This window comes from Eptatretus burgeri, chromosome 2, assembly GCF_056783735.1.
Source record: "Eptatretus burgeri isolate ZD-2024b chromosome 2, Ebu_testis_v1, whole genome shotgun sequence".
In the NCBI taxonomy this organism is placed as follows: domain Eukaryota; kingdom Metazoa; phylum Chordata; class Myxini; order Myxiniformes; family Myxinidae; genus Eptatretus; species Eptatretus burgeri.
In genome coordinates, this window is record NC_140962.1 from 25,222,724 (window position 1) to 25,242,644 (window position 19,921).

Consider the following 19,921-nt stretch of genomic DNA (forward strand, 5'->3'; position numbering starts at 1 on the left):
TTTGACCTAAATGTTAAGAAATGTGTTGTTCTGGAACAGAGTGACCGAGCTGATAACAAACGAACCTTTGCTTAGAAATGTACGAAGTGGCTTTTCGTCTAAAGGACACGTCTGCAGTCTGGGTTGAATAGCCCCCACCACTCTCTCATGAAAGTATAAAATGCTTTGAAATGTAAAATTGTTTCAGTGCAAGTACCTGAGGAAGTATTAGAATCTCAGTGGCTTGTACTCCTTGAAACTGACCAAGTACCAAGGTAGATTAAAACTCTCTGATGTAATGTGGAAGTGAATTGAATCGGGTTGGTTAACTGTTAACTAAAGTAAGAATAAATGAAATAGAACCAAAGAATATTGCAATCAATGGGGCTTCTTAAGTTCATTGTACGAGGGTGAGAAGTGTTCATATTAGAAAATTATAAAATAAATTGTTTCACAAGGAAGGACTTGTGTGGACATCAGTTTTATCAGCGTCGATAGGGTTTTTGTAGGATTTTATAACCAAATCGGACAAACGTTAAATTCTGCCTGAAGTCAAATAGGATTCCACAATCGGCCAGTTAGAATCCTTCAGGAGTTCAACGATCACAACAAGGTGGGTTTAAAATTCCACGTCAACTACCTGCATGACATCACTTTCAAAATGGCCACCAGCAAAATCACCGAAATTTCAATTTTTCGCATATCTCAGCTGCAATCATAGCGAGAGACAAAATCTTGGTGTCTACACCCATGTTTTTGAGGTCAAGAAATACAATGGTGCACACAAAAAATATCCTTAGGTTATTGGATCATTTAAAATTCAATAAAGTGGACACGGAATCCAGCGGAAATCTCATTTTCGCACAAATTTTCACGTCCATGATTCACCATGTGCATGGGATATTAGCCTTCGTTGATTTGTATGGATCTCATGGACATGTTTATCAGATCCAATGGACTTTTATATGACCGACACAATTGCGCTATTGCACTGAAAGAGTCTATGTAGCATTCAATATGTTATGGAATTCAACATAAAACAGAATCACCTGTACATGTGAAAGGTCTTTTATTGTTGTTGTTCAAATGAAAGCAAAACAATAAACAAATAAAAAAACTTGATGTTACTTCATCATATCATTGTTGAAAACAAAACAAAAAGGTAAAATAATAACAATAATTATCTTGACTAGAACATTGACAATGATTGTCAGGGAAGATAGAATGCAAGCTCCTGAAAATAAAAACTACTCATTATCGAGACCATGAAATAAATAAATCAAATTTTAGAGGTACATAAATTAATTGTAAAACAAATTAACAGCCATCACACACAAAGGATTATTTTACATGTATGTACTAGCACATCACAACATCATGACTGTTCTTCAGTATTCAATCCTCTTCACTCTCACTACCAGACATGTTCGCGTCAGATGCCCCATCTTGGTCAGAGTCACCGGATGAGGTGGCATCATCATCGTCATCATCATCATCATCACTGGGCAGTTTGTCATCTTCCAGCGCTACCTCATGGGGAATCAATGGTCCTCGGAACCACATTGGTTGAATGCTACCATCACTAAGAAGCCATCCATGACCATCTGTTGCTCGTGGCACTCTTGGTTGAGGCATATCTGCAACTTTCCAGATACCAACCTGGTAGTTAGCACGTTATACATGTTCTTGTAGCGCTTTCTGGCAAGGGGGCAGTTGACTCGTATCTATATTCCGCTTTAAGTTGATATTACCATCTGTGCCTCCAGATTTCTCCCTCAACATTGCTCCATGAGCTGTGTCCACAGACTTGAAGCGCCCTCGTCCATAAATGGCACAGGTGAAGTGTTTAAGTTCTCCAAATAATGTAGTGGGAACTTCCCACGTGTCTCCGAGTTTGGACAATGCATCTATGAAGGCTTCTGATTTCTGGAGATGTTTGATGGGTCGAACTTTCCCAATCCCTTTGTATGCACTGGTGGTGTCACAGTGTGTAAGTGCATGGAGGGACATCAGTGCAGTGCACATTCTCTGAACATATTGACTGGCTAGATCAGAGATGTTTAAGAGTCTCCTCTGGTTACCTGAACCAGTGTCAAAAAGAATTGTTATTTCAAAACTTGATGCGTCATGTAGCATTATGAAGAACACATCACTGTCAGGGCTTCGGATACGTATTGTGCCATAACCTTGTGCCTGGGCGTAGGCACAGTACAGAACAATCCTGGCGTCTGTTTCTTCTTGGTCTGAATAAAGCTCAGGTAACTCTCTCTTTGTGACTGTTAGCCCGTCATCACTATTCAACGCATAGCAGTGGCCTTGCACCACTAACACAACATTCCTCTGCACAAGCCTAGGAGCAAAGGAATTTGAAGACCACACATCCTTGATCACATCCACCAGCTGAGACTTGTTCTCACCATTCATGAGGAAACTCTTCCAATCTGCTGGTTTCTTCATTAGTGGACCTCCAATAATTAGCTTTTCACCCGACCCACGTTGCTGTTGTTCCATGTTCTTGATGGAGCCCTCCTGATACATATCTGTAATAAAGATGAAGTTGGTTGTTTTGGGCATATTGTCAAATATCTGATGGCAAATCAGTTGAAAGTTGCCTGGGATATCTGTCATAGTGTGGAACACAGCATTGCCATCTTGAATGAGTAATGTGTCAGATTTATTATTCACACCTAACTACATTTGATCACCAAAAGGGCAGGCATACATTACAAAAACTATCTATGGGCCCAACAATGGAAATATAAATACAACATAACAATGAAGAGAAACATGTATAGCAAGTTCACTTGAAAATTTGCACGAAAATGAGATTTCCGCTTGATTCTGTGTCCACTTTATTGAATTTTAAATGATCCAATAACCAAAGGATTTTTTTTTGTGTGCACCATTGTATTCTTTGACCTCAAAACATGGGTGTAGACACCAAGATTTTGTCTTTAGCTGTGATAGCAGCTGAGATATGCGCAAAATTGAAATTTTGGTGATTTCGCTGGTGGCCATTTTGAAAGTGACGTCATACAGGTAGTCCATCCCAATTTCGTGATGGTGACATCCACTTTTCATGTATGGGAAGGTCTAAGGAGCAAAATACAACAGGTCTCATACTGTCCTGGGGGGGGGGGGGGTGCATGGGGGGTCAATCTGGCCCATGGACTATTAGGATTGTGTTGTTTAAAAATGAATATGAACTTGTTTTGTTTGTATTATTTGAAGTCTGAAAACACTGATTCTTTGTTGTTATTTTGACCCGTTGTCATTTTCTGCAAATAAATGCTCTAAATGACAATATTTTTATTCGGAATTTGGGAGAAATGTTGTCAGTAGTTTATAGAATAAAACAAAAATGTTCATTTTACTCAAACACAAACCTATAAATAGTAAAACCAGAAAAACTAATAATTTTGCAGTGGTCTTAATTTTTTCCAGAGCTGTATATATATATATACATATATATATATATATATATATATATATATATATATATATATATATATATATATATATATATATATATATTAATTCACACTATTTTAAAGCCTTTTTCCTTCAGCAGGAGTCAGCTTTTTGCGGGCTCCAATCATGGTACCCTTAGTTGGGGCACCACCCACCAGAGCCAGGAGTTACTTTTTACCTCTTGAACTTTCGTTGGCAAGTAATCCAAGAGGTCTTGCGGAACTCGAGAAGTAAGAGTGCCCCTGGTCTGAATGGGATTTCGTCCAAGGTGTATAATAAGTGTCCAAGGCTGTTACGAGTATTGTGGTCACTGCTCAGAGTTGTTTGGAGGGAAACAGCTGATACCGGAATGTTGGTGTTTGACAAATGGGATTTATATCCCCAAAGAAGAGGACTCAAAGGTGTTATATCAGTTTCATCCAATATCCTTATTGAATGTGGAAGGTAAGATCTTTTTTGGTGTATTAGTGAGAAGACTGGTAAACTTTGTGGAAAATAATGAATACATTGATACATCTGTACAAAAAGCAGGTGTCCCAGGCTTTCCAGGGTGTCTCGAGCATGTGGCGATGATCTGGGACACTATCCGATATGCAAGGCAAGAGAAAAAGGATCTTTATGTTATATGGCTTTATGTAGCTCAAAAATGCATATGGCTCAGTGCAGCATCACCTGATTTCCAAAGCATTGGATTTTTTCTGGGTCCCCAACAAGGTGAGGGAGGTGCTTGTCCAATATTACAATGTTTTTTTAATGCGTTTTTCTACACCAAAGTACACAACCAAATGGCAGGAACTTGAAATAGGCATACCAATGGGGTGTGTGATTTCACCGTTGCTGTTTGTTATGCCTATGGAAGTAATTATTCGTGGGTCAAAAGGAGCATCGACTGGTGTAGTTCGAGGTGGCGAAAAACCACAGCCACCAATAAGGGCCTGTATGGATGACATCACCATTCTGTCTCCTGAGTTGGAAGCAGCTAAAATGTTGTTGAAGCAATTATAGGAGCTCATTAAATGGAGCCGGATGGAATTTAAGCCATAGAAGAGCAGGAGTCTTTCCATGAAGAAAGGTAAAGTGAAAGAGGTTCATTTTGTGGTGGCTGGGGATACAATCCCTACCTTGAATGAACAGCCAGTTAAGAGTCTTGGCAGATGGTATGCACAACCGTAAACAGATAGGCATCGAGGAATCCAGGTGCAGAAGCAACTTGTGCAGGGTCTGTCTACAATTGATGGTTGTGGCTTGCCAGGGATGTATAAGATATGGCGCTACCAATTTGGGTTGTTGCCTCGTGTCTTATGGCCTCTCAAAATATATGAGATTGCTCTAACAAGAGTGGAGAGGATGGAAAAGATGGTCAATTCATACATGCGGAAATGGTTGGGTTTGCCAAAAACGTTGGCTAGTTTGGTGTTATACAGCAGAAGTTCAAAGATAAATCTGCCATTTAAGTCACTAGCTGAAGAATACGAGATTGGGAAAGCCAGATTCCAAATGATGCTTCGAGATTCAAAAGACCCAGTGATCAGTGAACTGGGGCTAAATATAAGAACGGGAACTAAGTGGGATGTTCAGAGGATGGTTGAAGATGCGGAGAGTTGGTTGCAAATGAAGGAAATCATTGGGGCAGTGCAGAAAGATAGGAAAGGATCTGGTTGGAAAGAACAGAAACGGTGGCCACAGGTGAGTGCAGGTGGGAGACGAGAGATGGTTATCGAAGAGATTAAATGTATGGAAGAGGAGAGAAGAACGGTTCAAGCTATAAGTCAACCTCAGCAAGCAGCATGGACAGCATGGGAGATGGTTGTGCAGAAGAAGGTCAGCTGGGCATCGCTGTGGAAGATGGAGCCACAGCGACTAGTCTTTGCACTGAAATCAATGTGTGACCAGATGCCAACTGTGGTGAATCTGGCAAAATGGAAATTGGCTGAGTCAGTAGAATGTGCCAAGTGTGGTAGAAGAGAGACATGAGAGCATGTACTGTCTGGTTGCCCGAAATCTCTAGCCAGGTATATTTGGCGACACAACCAGGTTTTGAGAGTGATTGTCGAGGTTACGGAAAGACTATGTGATGAGGCAAACAAATCAGACATAAAAGAGAAGACCATTATCACGTCCGTAAAGGAGGGTGGGAAAGTAAGGTGAAGCAACATCAAGGGGGCAGCATGCATTTTGAAGCCAGGTGTGGGCTGGCAGGTAGATGCAGATTTGGACAGAGTGCTGAGGTTCCCATCTCATATTGCAGTCATCCAACAAATACCTGATTTAATTATTTGGTCTGATGTAGTAAAAAGGGTTATCATCGTTGAGCTGAAAGTACCATGGGTGGGAAATATGGAATGGGCGTATGAAAGAAAGTTGTGTTGGTATGAAGAGGTAAGAGAAGTGTGTGATGACCGTAGGTGGATGTGTGATGTGCTGCCAGTGGAAGTGGGTTGTAGGGGTTTTGTGGAAAAGTCTATGCTAAAGTACCTCAAGATGATTGGAGCATCATCTAAGCAAATCAAGAATACTGTGACGTAATTACAGGAGGCAGCAGAGAGAGCCTCATTGTGGATTTGGAGGCAGACGCGAGTGCAGTGATTCCATTCACATGTAAAGGCAGGTCTGTGGGGATCTATATCTGGTCAATGATATCTGGTGATGAGCATGTGGGCTGATGACGATTGGTGGTGCGTGCGCTGCACTGCTGTGGCCACCCATGAGGAGCTGTACTGGAGTAGGCCCCGAAACAGTGATGATACATGGGTGCCAGCTGAGGAGAGTGACATCGAGCAGTGTCCTGACACTATATATATATATATATATATATATATATATATATATATATATATATATATATATATATATATATATATATATATATATATATATGTTATATTTATATTTAATTTATGTATTGTTACATCTGAAGGGGGGGGGTATGCATTCAAAGGGTAATTAGGATGTTTAATTAGGTATGCCATGCTGTTCGAGTTGTACCAGGATCTCAATGTAATAAGTAGCAATTCAGTGGTGATAAGTTGTCTAGTAAATGTCCATTCCTTCAAGGGGGAAATGATAATTGTCGCGTAATTAGTTAGGGAGACGGGTGAGGGTAAGTGTGTCTGCGTAAACCCCTTTTAGTATTCCCTGGAGGCTTGCCGTGACGTCACAGGACAGTGCTGCGGATGGCTCCGCCCCGTGATCACGATTGGCGGAAGGCGACGGTGGAGGGCCAATAAAACGGCTCGATTGGAAGTGACGAGGACTCGAGGATAAAAAGGTTCTGTTTGGGGAAAAGGGGTGGAAGAAGAAGATCGATAAAGACAAAGCGTTTGGTGGGGGCTGTTGTGCTCGGAGCGTGCTCGATTGTTGCGCTGGTTCGTTCCTGGATTGATCGTGTCTCGTGGCCTTGCTGTGCCTCGTGCCTCACCTCGGTTGGCTCTGGGGTTCTGCTTGCTCGGAGTACGGGGTCGAACGGCTGGCGGACCTGCCTCCCTCTCCTGCTCGCAACTTGGCGCCAGAACTGGCTCCCTGGCGGCTGTGAGCGGACTTGGGCCGACACCAGGAGGTCGACAGCACCACGGTGTCTCCTGCACCAGACGAGCGCAACGCCAGCTCGTCCGACGCCAATCCAGGGACTGTTGCGTCTACACCACGGGCCAGCCTGATCACCAGGACCAGCTACGTTGTGTGTGTGTGTGTGTGTGTGTGTGTGTGTGTGTGTGTGTGTGTGTGTGTGTGTGTGTGTGTGTGTGTGTGTGTGTGTGTGTGTGTGTGTGTGTGTGTGTGTGTGTGTGTGTGTGTGTGTGTGTGTGTGTGTGTGTGTGTGTGTGTGTGTGTGTGTGTGTGTGTGTACCTGGCGCCTTAGAGGGTTTGAGATTTGTATATCCATTGGAATTGTTTGTGTTTTCCCCACGCCCGAACCCACACCACCATCCCGTCGAATCGCCCCGGATCCCTCCTCTTGCCGAGTCTTATTATTTCTGGTTAGAGAAATAAACGTTATTAACTCAGTGAAAAGCGACTCGTGCCACCTTCCTCGTCCCGTTTGCGGTAGAGCGATTGAAACCGCCATCTTTGGGTTATAAGAAAATAAACCGCCTCCATCGTTTCGGCTCATTCTACGTTGGCGGGACTGTTCAAGTCCCGTGGACGTCACAGTATGTAATATTATATTTAGATATATTTATATTTATACATATATAATGTTTATATATACATATATTTGTAGATATATATTATATTTAGAAATATTTATATATATATATTTATTTATTTATTTAAATATCTATATATTTTTACCTTCGCATTCTGCGAAAGGTTATGTTTTGGTCGGCGTGTATTTATTTATTTATTTATTTATTTGTAATCTTGTGATTCGTATAACTCAAAAAGTATTAAACCGAATTGTATGAAATTTGGTGGGATGATTGGTTATTAGTCAGGAAGCATTCGATTAGATTTTGGGATCGTTCGGGTCAAAGGTCAAGGTCAAGGTCAAGGTCACAAAGGTCAAAATCGTCTTTTTACGATAACACGGTCAATTTTTATTCAATTTGCATGCAACTAACGCCAAAATGTTCAGAATTCAACGCCCCATCTTGTGATATGCAATATGACACAATGACGCCCATACTCTTGTTACCGGTTAGGGGTCAAAGGTCAGGGGGGTCACGACCTTGAAAAATATGCGGTTTTTGTCATAACGCGGTCAATTCTTGTCCGCTTTACATGAACCCAGCACCAAAATGTTCAGAATTTAATGCCCAATCTTGTGACACAATGACGTCATAACACATGTCACCAGTTGGGGTAAAATGTCGGGGGGGGGGGTCACGCCCTTGAAAAATATGCGGTTTTCGGCATAACTCAATCAATTCTTATTCGATTTGCATGAAACCAGCATCAAACGAGATTACCTTCTCTTGTTGAAACGTTGTATTCACCGAGCTTGTGAATGAAGACCCGCCAAAACGACGTGAGTTGATTATTGTTTAGTCCGTAGCCCCCGAAAGTCCGGGGGGGTCATGACATTATAGATATGTGGTTTGTGTCATAAGATCATTCATATGAAACCAGTTCCCCACACTCATACCAAAAATAAAAAAAGTAGTGGCACTGAAGGTATGCGCTCTATGAGTGTCCGTTCTAGTTATATGTATGTATCTTATATTTATATATTATTATATTATCAATCCTCCACCTCCGCAGTGTTTCCTGCTCCCACGAAACCCGGGAAGGTGGGGCTTCTGCCCTCTTCGGCACATTTGCTTGTTTGTTATCATGGTTCTGGTTATAAAAACATTGGGAAAAGTCACAGAGGGGGAAATTACATACTGGAGGAACTTATTCTTACTCCTTATCTAATTAACACCGCATCACCCCCCTCCCCCAGCCCCCGTGTGGTGACACATAACGCTTAAGCTCACAGTTTCCCAACTTAATTACATCTAGATGTCTCCGACATGTCCACGGACCAAACATCTCTATTCCATCCTAAATTTCCTATTTAATTCCTCTATCTACCCCCACAACCATAATAATATACACATGCAAGCATGAAAATGGCCGTAAAATGATGATGATGATGATGATTATTATGATACACATTCCAAAAAGTACCTATTCACTGGAATGCTTTGGACCAATGGAGGGTCTGTCACACATCCCACCATATTGCAACCATTTATACACAGTATAGAAGGATTTCTGCAGCTGTAAAAATAAGATCTGCAGTAGAAAAAACGACTTCTGGCTTTTATCTGCAGTCTCAGAAAGATAGAGAATAACCCACTGCAAATAAAAAGTGTGGAAGTATCAATCAATCTGCAGTATCAATCAGCCAACCAATTTTTTTTTTTTAACAATATCAGCTCACCACTTGGGAAGGGAATCGATCCATGGACGTATTTCTGACTCACTGGCCTTCATCAACATGGAGTAGACTCCCCCCAAGAGTTGAGCTGGCAAGCTCATGTTGGCATCTGAGATGCCAAACACACTACCATGCAAATTTTAATTTGGGGCACATGGCCCCAGCTTGCATTTCTGCAACATTGTCTATTGGACATAACGGTTAATTTGGTAAGAGCAAACTCTGCCAGGTACATAATGGCCAACAAGAAGAAACGCATTCACAGACTGCTCCACTCGGGCCTTGGTGCTGATGTGACACTGCTGTTATGGCCCTGTCCTTGACACTGAAGAGATCCATCTGTTGACGGAAGCATTGGTGTGATGTTCAGTTAGCCCATTGGGTGGAAGGGTGAGTTTGTGTGTGAGTATTTGAGTGTTGAAGGTTGAAGTTAAAATGTGACTTCGACCTTCATTGTAGTCTGTGAGAGATAAGGAATTACCCACAACTAACAGCAGTCAGCTGATACAATGTCAACCACAATAATTACAAGCTTTATAAGCCTTTTTTTCAGCAAGGAAAGCTGCCTGCCTCTCCTTAGTGAAGTGAATCGATCCAGAGATGCGTTTCTGGATCAATGATCCCCATCAGCATGGAGTGGGTTCCTCCTAAGAGGGTAGGTAGGTATGTGTGGTAGGCTTCTCAGAGGGCTTTGAGTCTAGTGGGTGTGGCCATAAACAGGTTGTGTTGCTTCATGGAAGCATTTGGTGTCACCGATTTCAGCATACATTTGGGGTCTTTCTACAAGAGCATGTCATGAGTCATTTTCGAGATATACAGATTTGTTGGAGAATGTTGCATGTGTGGTGATAGTCCACCTTCCTTTCCTGATGAGTTGGCTGTGCTGGAATGGCTTCGTGAGTGGATCTTTTCTTTGTAAGAAAGGCTTGAATTTGTTGGTCATTTTAATCGAGTCCCAGTTCTACTTGTGACGAATCCCGACGGTATATTATTAACTCTACATATACAGTCTGTGCTGTATATTATACATTATCTGCATATATAGTTGAGAGTCTGTGCATCAATGTGTGTGCCGTCTCTTGGATGGATATTAAACTGGACGTCACATCTGCTGGAATCCCTCCCTCTCCTCTCCCTCCCCTCTCTCCCCTCTCCTCACTCTTCCTCCTCTCCTATCCCTATCTCTCTCTCTCTCTCTCTCTCTCTCTCTCTCTCTCTCTCTCTCTCTCTCTCTCTCTCTCTCTCTCTCTCTCTCTCTCTCTCTCTCTCTCTCTCTCTCTCTCTCTCTCTCTCTCTCTCTCTCTCTCTCTCTCTCTCTCTCTCTCTCTCTTGCTCTCTCTCTCTCTCTCTTGCTCTCTCTCTCTTGCTCTCTCTTCTCTCTCTTCTCTCTCTTCTCTCTCTTCTCTCTCTCTCTCTCTCTCTCTCCTCTCTCTCTCTTCTCTCTCTCTTCTCTCTCTCTCTCTCTTCTCTCTCTTCTCTCTCTCTCTCTCTCTTCTCTCTCTTCTCTCTCTTCTCTCTCTTCTCTCTCTTCTCTCTCTTCTCTCTCTTCTCTCTCTCTCTCTCTTCTCTCTCTTCTCTCTCTTCTCTCTCTTCTCTCTCTCTCTCTCTCTCTCTCTCTCTCTCTCTCTCTCTCTCTCTCTCTCTCTCTCTCTCTCTCTCTCTCTCTCTCTCTCTCTCTCTCTCTCTCTCTCTCTCTCTCTCTCTCTTGCCCTCTCTCTCTTGACCTCTCTCTCTCTTGCTCTCTCTCTTGCCCTCTCTCTCTTGCCCTCTCTCTCTTGCCCTCTCTCTCTCTCTCTCTCTCTCTCTCTCTCTTGCCCTCTCTCTCTCTCTCTCTCTCTCTCTCTCTTGCCCTCTCTCTCTCTCTCTCTCTCTCTCTCTTGCCCTCTCTCTCTCTCTCTCTCTCTCTTGCCCTCTCTCTCTCTCTCTCTTGCCCTCTCTTGCCCTCTCTCTCTCTCTCTCTCTCTCTCTCTCTCTCTCTCTCTCTCTCTCTCTCTCTCTCTCTCTCTCTCTCTCTCTCTCTCTCTCTCTCTCTCTCTCTCTCTCTCTCTCTCTCTCTCTCTCTCTCTCTCTCTCTCTCTCTCTCTCTCTCTCTCTCTCTCTCTCTCTCTCTCTCTCTCTCTCTCTCTCTCTCTCTCTCTCTCTCTCTCTCTCTCTCTCTCTCTCTCTCTCTCTCTCTCTCTCTCTCTCTCTCTCTCTCTCTCTCTCTCTCTCTCTCTCTCTCTCTCTCTCTCTCTCTCTCTCTCTCTCTCTCTCTCTCTCTCTCTCTCTCTCTCTCTCTCTCTCTCTCTCTCTCTCTCTCTCTCTCTCTCTTGCCCTCTCTCTCTCTCTCTCTTGCCCTCTCTCTCTCTCTCTCTCTCTCTCTCTCTCTCTCTCTCTCTCTCTCTCTCTCTCTCTCTCTCTCTCTCTCTCTCTCTCTCTCTCTCTCTCTCTCTCTCTCTCTCTCTCTCTCTCTCTCTCTCTCTCTCTCTCTCTCTCTCTCTCTCTTGCCCTCTCTCTCTCAGTCCTATCCCACCCTTCTCTCTCTTTCCCAACCCTCTCCCTTTCCCTCTCTCTTCCCCACCCCTCTCCTTCTCCTTCTCTCTCTCTCTCTCCCACCTCTATCCCTTTCTCTCTCCCTCTTTCTCCCTCTCTCCCACTCTTTCTCCCACCCCTGTCCCACTCTCTCCTACCCCTCTCCCACTCTCTCCTACCCCTCTCCCACTCTCTCTCCTACCCTCTCCCTCATTCTCTCTCTCTCCTACCCCTCTCCCTCATTCTCGCTCTCTCCCTCCCACCCCTGTCCCTCTCTCTCCTACCTCTCTCCCACTCTCTGTCCCTCTCTCTCCTACCCTCTCCCACTCTCTCTCCCACTCTCTCTCATACCTCTCTCTCTCTCTCTCTCTCTCTCTCTCTCTCTCTCTCTCTCTCTCTCTCTGCCACCCCTCTCCCTCTCCCTCCCACCCTTCTCCCTCTCTCTCCCACCGCTCTCCCTCCTCCTCCTGCTTCCACACTCCCCCCCTCTGTTAAGGGGAATGTTCAGGACTGACAGATTAGTTTTGAATTTAAAACTGTTTCTTCATGGTGTAGCACATACGAATCAGATTCGGAGGGGTGCAAAGGTTGCTGCATGTGCATGCATGCAGGAACTGCTTTGCCAGGTAGATAGCATGGGTTTTAAATTCTACCGCATGGTTACGTCTGCCACATCGGGAGGAAGGAGGTTATGTTTTCATCCCTGTCTGTCTGTTTCTTTGTCTTTGTTTGTTGGGTAGTCGCTAGACTATCCTTAGTCTCAGGTTTTCCATCTGTCTGTATGTATGTAATGGACAGCAGCTCTCAAGGCCAGAGGAGTCAACCGATTTTGATGTAACTTGACTGGTAGGTTCATACCAGGATCTAGTTGTATGCTTTTGAGCACCGTTGCTATGGACGCCACCGTTGCCTAGCAACGGGACTTTGAATTTTTTGAAAAAATCCGAAAAATATTTTTATATTTTTTTTTCGAAAATCAAAAATCGGTTTCCGCGCTTTTATGCGCACTATAATCAACCTCTTTGTCAAAAATTTTCAGCCCGATCCATCAAAAACTGTATGACTCGTATGCAATTGTATAGCGATGATCCATGTCACCTACCGGCTAGTCTTTGTTTGTCTGTCTGTTTGTGTGCAGGATATCTCAAAAAGTTGTGGACGGATTCGGATTAAATTTTGTGGACAGGTTGTGTATGTAACAAGGACGAACTGATTAGATTTTGGTGAAGATCTGAATCAAGATTTGGATACGATAATTATTTAGTTTTTCAAATGATTCTTCACCATAGAGCCAAAAACGATATATGGCATGATATTTCAAAAAAATGTCGGGCCCTATATGTTCTTGTAGATCAGGCATTGCTTGGGGGAGGTATGCGCTCTGAAGACTGCCCTTCAAGTTTTATATATGATCTGGCGGATAAAAGAAAATGCTGTTTGGTCGCTTATTATCGCCCTTCCCTTCCCGTCCCTTCACACTACCTTCCCTTCTCTGCCCCTCATGCCACCTTCCCTTACTATCACGCTGCCTTCCCTTCCTCTCCCCTCACACTGTCTTCCCCTCCCCACACACTGCCTTCTCATCCCCTTGTGCTGCCTTACCTTCCCTTCCCCTCACACTGCCTCACCTTCACTTCCCCTCAGGCTGCCTCACCTTCTCTTCCCTTCATGCTGCCCCACCTTCCCTTTCCATCATGCTGCCTTCCTTCCTTCTTCCCTCACACTTGACTCACCCAAACCCCCTCCCCTCTCAATTCCCCATGGACATCTCTCGGCAGTGTGCACATGCTGTATTAAGGTGCTGTTTTAATGTACCCCATTTTGTTCAATTCTTTACTACCCCCCACTCCTCCAGAAGTCCCACTACCAAAGGCAAGTTGAGACCTCGTCCCCTCATTCTTACCTCCCCCCAAACCACTTCCCCCTCCCCATTCCCACTCCTTATTCCCCCTCCTCCTTTCTCTCCCCAAAATCTCCTCACTCCCACCCCTCTCCCAAAGTGTACAGACGTTTTGTGATGCGTCATTCTCCAACCCTCGTTTCCTCACTCTTTGCCCCTTCCCAGCTCTCCCCTTCCTCACCCCTCCGAGCACCCCCATCCCTCCTCCCTCCTTGCTCCCCCATCCCTCCCCTCACTCAAGCCCTCTCCTCTCTCCCTCCCCTTGCTCCTCTCTCCTCTTGCCTCCCCCCCTCCTCTCTCCCTCTCCTCATCCTCTCTCCCTTCTCCCTCCTCTCTCCCTCTCTTCCACCTCCACTCCCTCCTCTCTCTCCCACCCCTATCACTCTCTCTCTCCCGCCCCTCCCCCCACCGCCTGCTCGACCACTCCTCCCCTCTGTTTAGGAGACTTTTAAGGACTGACAGTTTAATTTTGAATTTAAAACTGCTTCCCCATAGTGTGCCATGTACGAATCAGATTCAGAGTGAGCTGACCAGAGAGGTCCAAAGGTCGCTGCATATGTGAGCATGCATGCAGGCAGGTCTTTGTGGGGTAGATAGCACAGGTTTTAAATGCTCCTGCCTGGTTTTATATAGAACCCGGAGGTTAAGAAGAAAATGTTGCTGTTTGGGCTTGTGTATCGCCCTTCCCTTAACCTCCCCTCATGCTGCCTTCCCTTCCCCTCACGCTACCTTCCCTTCTCTGCTCTTCCCCTCATGCTGCCTTACCTTGCTTCACCTCATGCTGCTTTCCCTTCCCCTCACACTGCCTTCCCTCCCCCTCCCTTCATGCTTACCTACTCCCAAACCCCCTCTGCTCTCCACCCTCATGGACATCTCCCGGCAGTCTCCACATGCTGTGTTAACGTACCCCATTTCATTCAATCTCGAACTAGCCCCCCCCCCACACACACTTCTCCTCAAGTTCCACTCACAAATGCAAGTCGAGAAGCCCTCCCCTCATGCTTACTTCCTCCCAAACCCACTCCCCTTCCTGACTTCCCTCCGCTTCTCTCTCCCATCTTCCTCGCCCCACCTCCCTTCTCCTAGAGTGTATGATGACGTTTGGTGAGGCGTCACTCTCCCCACCCCTCCTCTCCCCCTTCCTTGTTCTTCCCCCATTCATAGCTCCGCCCTTCCTTACCCCCTCCTGGCTCCCACGCCCTTTCTCCATCCTCTCTGCTTGCTCCCTTCTCCCCTCTCTCTCCCCTATTCCCTCCTCTGTCTCAGCCACTCCTCTCTCTCCCTTTTCTCTTCTCTCTCAAACTCCTCCCCTCCCTCCTCTCCCCACCTTAATATTTCCACCAGCAAAGCGACACGATGCATTTGTTGGTTTGTATAATATATGTATGTGTGTAGATATGTGTGTGTATGTATGTATGTATGTATATATATATATATATATATATATATATATATATATATATATATATATATATATATATATATATATATATATATATATATATATATATATATATATATATATATATATATATATATATATTGTTGTGGTTGACCAAATTTGCAAACCACCATTCAGGTCCCTTAGGTGAGATATCTCGGTAAGTATATGTGTAGTTAGGCCCAAACCCGTTGTCTAGAGGGAATAAATGTCATTCATGAGGGCTGCGACTCTTCAGGATAGCCGTTTTTCTTTTACAATCTTTATTTTGGACCAACCGCCATTATTACCACCACCAACCACGTCTCAACAGCCGCTTCACAATAACAACCACCAACCACAACGCCGCTTCACCACAACCGCCACGACCTTTACCGTCACAACTCGCCACCATCGCATCACCGTCATCTCGCGCCACTCGTGGGCACCGATGCTGGACTCGTGCGGGGCGCGCACCGAGGAGCGTGTTCAAAAGCATCGCGGACTTTCTGAAGAAAAACGGATCAAAAACGACTCACGCCCACTTTTGTTCCGTCCAATCGGTGAGCGAGGGGCGGTTTGGCCCCGCCTCCAGGGCGTTGGAGGGCGGTCGCTATATGCAAATTCATGGATCAAAAAGCATTCACGCCCACTTTTCCTCGGGCCAATGGGGAGCCAGCAAGAGAGGTGAAAGGTCAGAGGCAGAGGGTCAAAGATGAAGGAGCGAGGCCATGGGGGATATAAGGGGCCGCGTTCGTCAGTCGAGGCAGTTCAGTTCGCAGGAGGAAGAGTGCAGTTGGGAGTTCGCGGAGTCGGAGTGAAGAGGACGGAGCTGTGAAGAGGCGGCGGCGGCGAAGGCGGTCGAGGGGGTGCTCGCGTCAGATTCGAGGAACTGCGGAGGAAAAGGCCGGCGGCGCGACCGAGGTCGTGGTGGAGACGCTCGTCGTGGGACCCGCGATTTTGTGAAATCCTCCTTTCCCCGAGCATCAGCAACCCCCTCCTGTTTCCCCCCGTGCTGAGATAGTGCGACAAAAGGGGGCCCCCTTCCCACCCCCTACCAGACACTGTCCGCGAGGCCCGCGGAGTTGAGGCACCACCGCCGCTCCGCGTTTCATCATCAGACGGGTAGGCCCGACACGGTCTCGGCCCCAGGCCCGCCTACCCCCTCATCCTGGAGGGTGGTTCTCTTTTCTTTTGCTTTGGGAATATGTGTTGTCGGCGCCGTCTGTGAAGTAAAATTGTATAAGTGTTGCCGAGTGCCCGGTCGTCGGATAGATCTGCATTGTTGCATTTGCTTTTTGTCTTCTTCTTTTCTATGTGCTTTTGGTGGAATTGTATATGTGTGCTTTCCGTTCATCGCGAAATAAATGTGCTTATTGTTGAACTGTTTTTCCCGCTTCGCTTCATCATTTCTTTCATTGAATCCTCATCTTGCTTCACGTAAAGGGTTGGTCGTGGGTTAAGACGCCCGATAATTAATCGAACCGTCGAGGTCGACGAATAACACCGCTCGGTTATCCCGATAGTACGGAACGGGTCGCTTAAGTGGCCCGTGTCCGAAGTCGACCTGCGGCGAGGTGCGATCGCCCGGTCTACCCTCCGTGTGGGTACTTAGGTAGGTCGAATTTGGCGAGCAACCCTATCCCACGCGGGGGCCGATTGGCACGATCGCGGTGAGGTCCACCCATGACTGGTTCCCGGCGTTAGTCCGAGAGGGTCACGACTGGATTGTCCGTCCGGTGGGCGACGTGCCGCGATTCGAGTTACGTGGCCGTTCGCACGCCGGCGGGCGCGAATCCGCGACAATATATATATATATATGTGTGTGTGTGTGTGTGTGTATATATGTGTATATATATATATATATATATATATATATATATATATATATATATATATATATATATATATATATATATATATATATATATATATATATATATATATATATATATATATATATATGTGTGGGGGGGGGGGGGGTTAAGTATCGACTTGAATACCGAAAAATACGGAACATACAGAATAGATGAGGTTCAATTCGAGTTTGGAGGTGCATATCCTCAAGTGGTTTTGGAAAATGGCAGAAAATAGATGTTACATTGACTGCAGGAAAGTGCAAGCAAATTTTAATCCACCATGCTGCTCCCACAGTGGTGCAATATATATTGATCCAAACTTCATCTTTCAGCAAGGTAATGATCCAAAGCACTCAGCTGGGATAATTAAAATTCATTGGAAAAATATAGAGGAAGCTGGATTCCTTCATCACCTGGAATTGCCCCTTCAAAGAAAAAGTAAAAATGAATCCCAGCTACTTCGATCATCATTGGAAGGTCTTGGAGGAAGCATCGAACATCATTCCCCAAGAGTTTATAACAAAATTATTTCAGTGTCCCACGACAAATTTCAATGGTTTTGAAGGAAAAGGGTGGAAATATTTGCCATGAGTTTATATCAAGGTATATTGTGTATAAATTATGTTATTTCAAAAAAATTAATTCCATAAAGGTGGATTTGCATTGAACACAAAGTTAAGGTTTCCTTGTGCATCAGAGTAAAAATAATGCAAAATGTCTCAGACTTTTGCACAGCATTGCACATACATATATATATATATATATATATATATATATATATATATATATATATATATATATATATATATATATATATATATATATATATATATATATATATATATATATATATATATATATATATATATATATATATATATATATATATATATATATATATATATATATATATATACACACACACACACATGTACATATATCTTCATCTTCTTCTTTTAGCTGCTCCTGTTCGGGGTCGCCACAGCGGATCATCCATCTGCATTTTGCTCTGTCATCCACATCTTCCATTGTCACACCAATCAACCGCATGTCTGCCCTCACCACATCCATAAACATCCTCTTCGGCCTTCCTCTTCTCCTACCTGGCGGCTCCATCCTCAGCATCCTTCTCCCGATATACCCCACATCCCTCCTGTGCACATGTCCAAACCATCTCAATCTCACCTCTCTCACTTTGTCTCCAAACCGTCCTACCTGCGCTGTCCCTCTAATATACTCATTTCTTATCCTGTCCATCCTCGTCACTCCCAACGAGAATCGCAGCATCTTTAACTCTGCCACTTCCAGCTCCGCTTCCTGTCTTTTTGTGAGTGCCACCACCTCCAAACCATACAACATAGCTGGTCTCACTACCATCTTATATACTTTCCCTTTCACTCTTGCAGATATCACAAATCACTCCTGAAACTCTTCTCCACCCACTCCATCCTGCCTGCACTCTCTTTTTCACTTCTCTCCCACACTCTCCGTTACTTTGGACAGTTGATCTCATGTATTTAAACCCATCCACCTTCCCCACCTCAACTCTTTGCAACCGCACCATACCACCACCCTCCCTCTCATTTACGCACATGTACTCCGTCTTACTCCGACTGACTATCATTCCCCTTCTCTCCAGTGCGTACCTCCACCTCTCGAGGCTCGTCTCAGCCTGCTCCCTTCTCTCCCAACAGACCATGATGTCATCCGCGAACATCATAGTCCATGCAGACTCCAGTCTGATCTCGTCCGTCAACCTGTCCATCACCATTGCAAACAGGAAAGGGCTCAGAATCGATCCTTGGTGCAATCCCACCTCTACCTTAAACCGATCCGTCATTCCTACCGCACACCTCACCGATGTTACACTGTCCTCATACATATCCTGCACCACCCTCACATACTTCTCCACCACTCCCGATTTCCTCATACAATGCCACAACTCCTCTCTTGGCACCCTATCATAAGCTTTCTCTAAATCCACAAACACACAATGTAACTCCTTCTGGCCTTCCCTGTACTTCTCCATCAACATTCTCAAAGCAAACATTGCATCAGTGGTGCTCTTTCCTGACATAAACCCATATTGCTGCTCACAGATCATCACCTCTCCTCTCAACCGAGCTTCCACTACTCTTTCTCACAACTTCATGGTGTGGCTTAACAACTTTATCCCTCTGTAATTTCCACAGCTCTGCACATCATCCTTATCCTTAAAAATCGGTACCAGTACATTTAATCTCCACTCTTCCGGAATCCTCTCACTTTCCAAGACTTTATTAAACAATCTGGTTAACAACCCCACTGCCATCTCTCCTAAGCACTTCCATGCCACCACTGGTATACCATCTGGGCCAACCACCTTTCCACTTTTCATCCTCTTCATAGCAGTCCTCACTTTATCCGTCACCGCTGAGAGGTGTAATTCCACTCCTCGAAAATAGCGTCTGCAATGTAAAACCCTCTTCTGCACATGCTGACTACCTCAGAATGTGAATTTCACACAAAAAATGTAACAAGAAACATTGTACTGTATCTTCTATATATTAATGCTGAAGGACCAATTTTGTGCTCCTCCTAGTGGTCGCGTCACGTTTTTCTCGGTACTGTGACCTGGACTGAAAGAAACTTCGTACCTGTAAGAGTGCATCGCACATAGTGGCAATAGTCAACTTTCAACTCTGAAGCAGAATAAACACTTTTCGTTGAGACGGGGGCGAGGAGTGAAGAGACGGGGGGCAGGGAGTAAAGAGGCAGGGGTAAGTAAATTGAAAGCGGGAAATGGGGCGGGGGAAGAGTGGGCAGGGGCTGGGGTGAATTAAGCAGGGTTGAATGTGAGGGGGTGGACGGGGGGCAGGGGCCCGGGGGCAAGTGGAGCGGGGAATCAAGAGACCAGAGTGTGTGTGTGTGTGTGTGTG

The 19,921-nt window shown here is 44.9% G+C and overlaps 1 protein-coding gene and 1 pseudogene across 1 annotated transcript in view; one reads left to right on the plus strand and one right to left on the minus strand.

Annotated features, from left to right (window-relative positions):
• The window catches only part of LOC147031637 (limbic system-associated membrane protein-like), a 388,857-nt gene that overhangs the window by 78,862 nt on the left and 290,074 nt on the right, over positions 1 to 19,921 (plus strand). The window lies entirely within an intron of this gene.
• Positions 1,170 to 4,635, minus strand: LOC147031638 (uncharacterized; annotated as a pseudogene).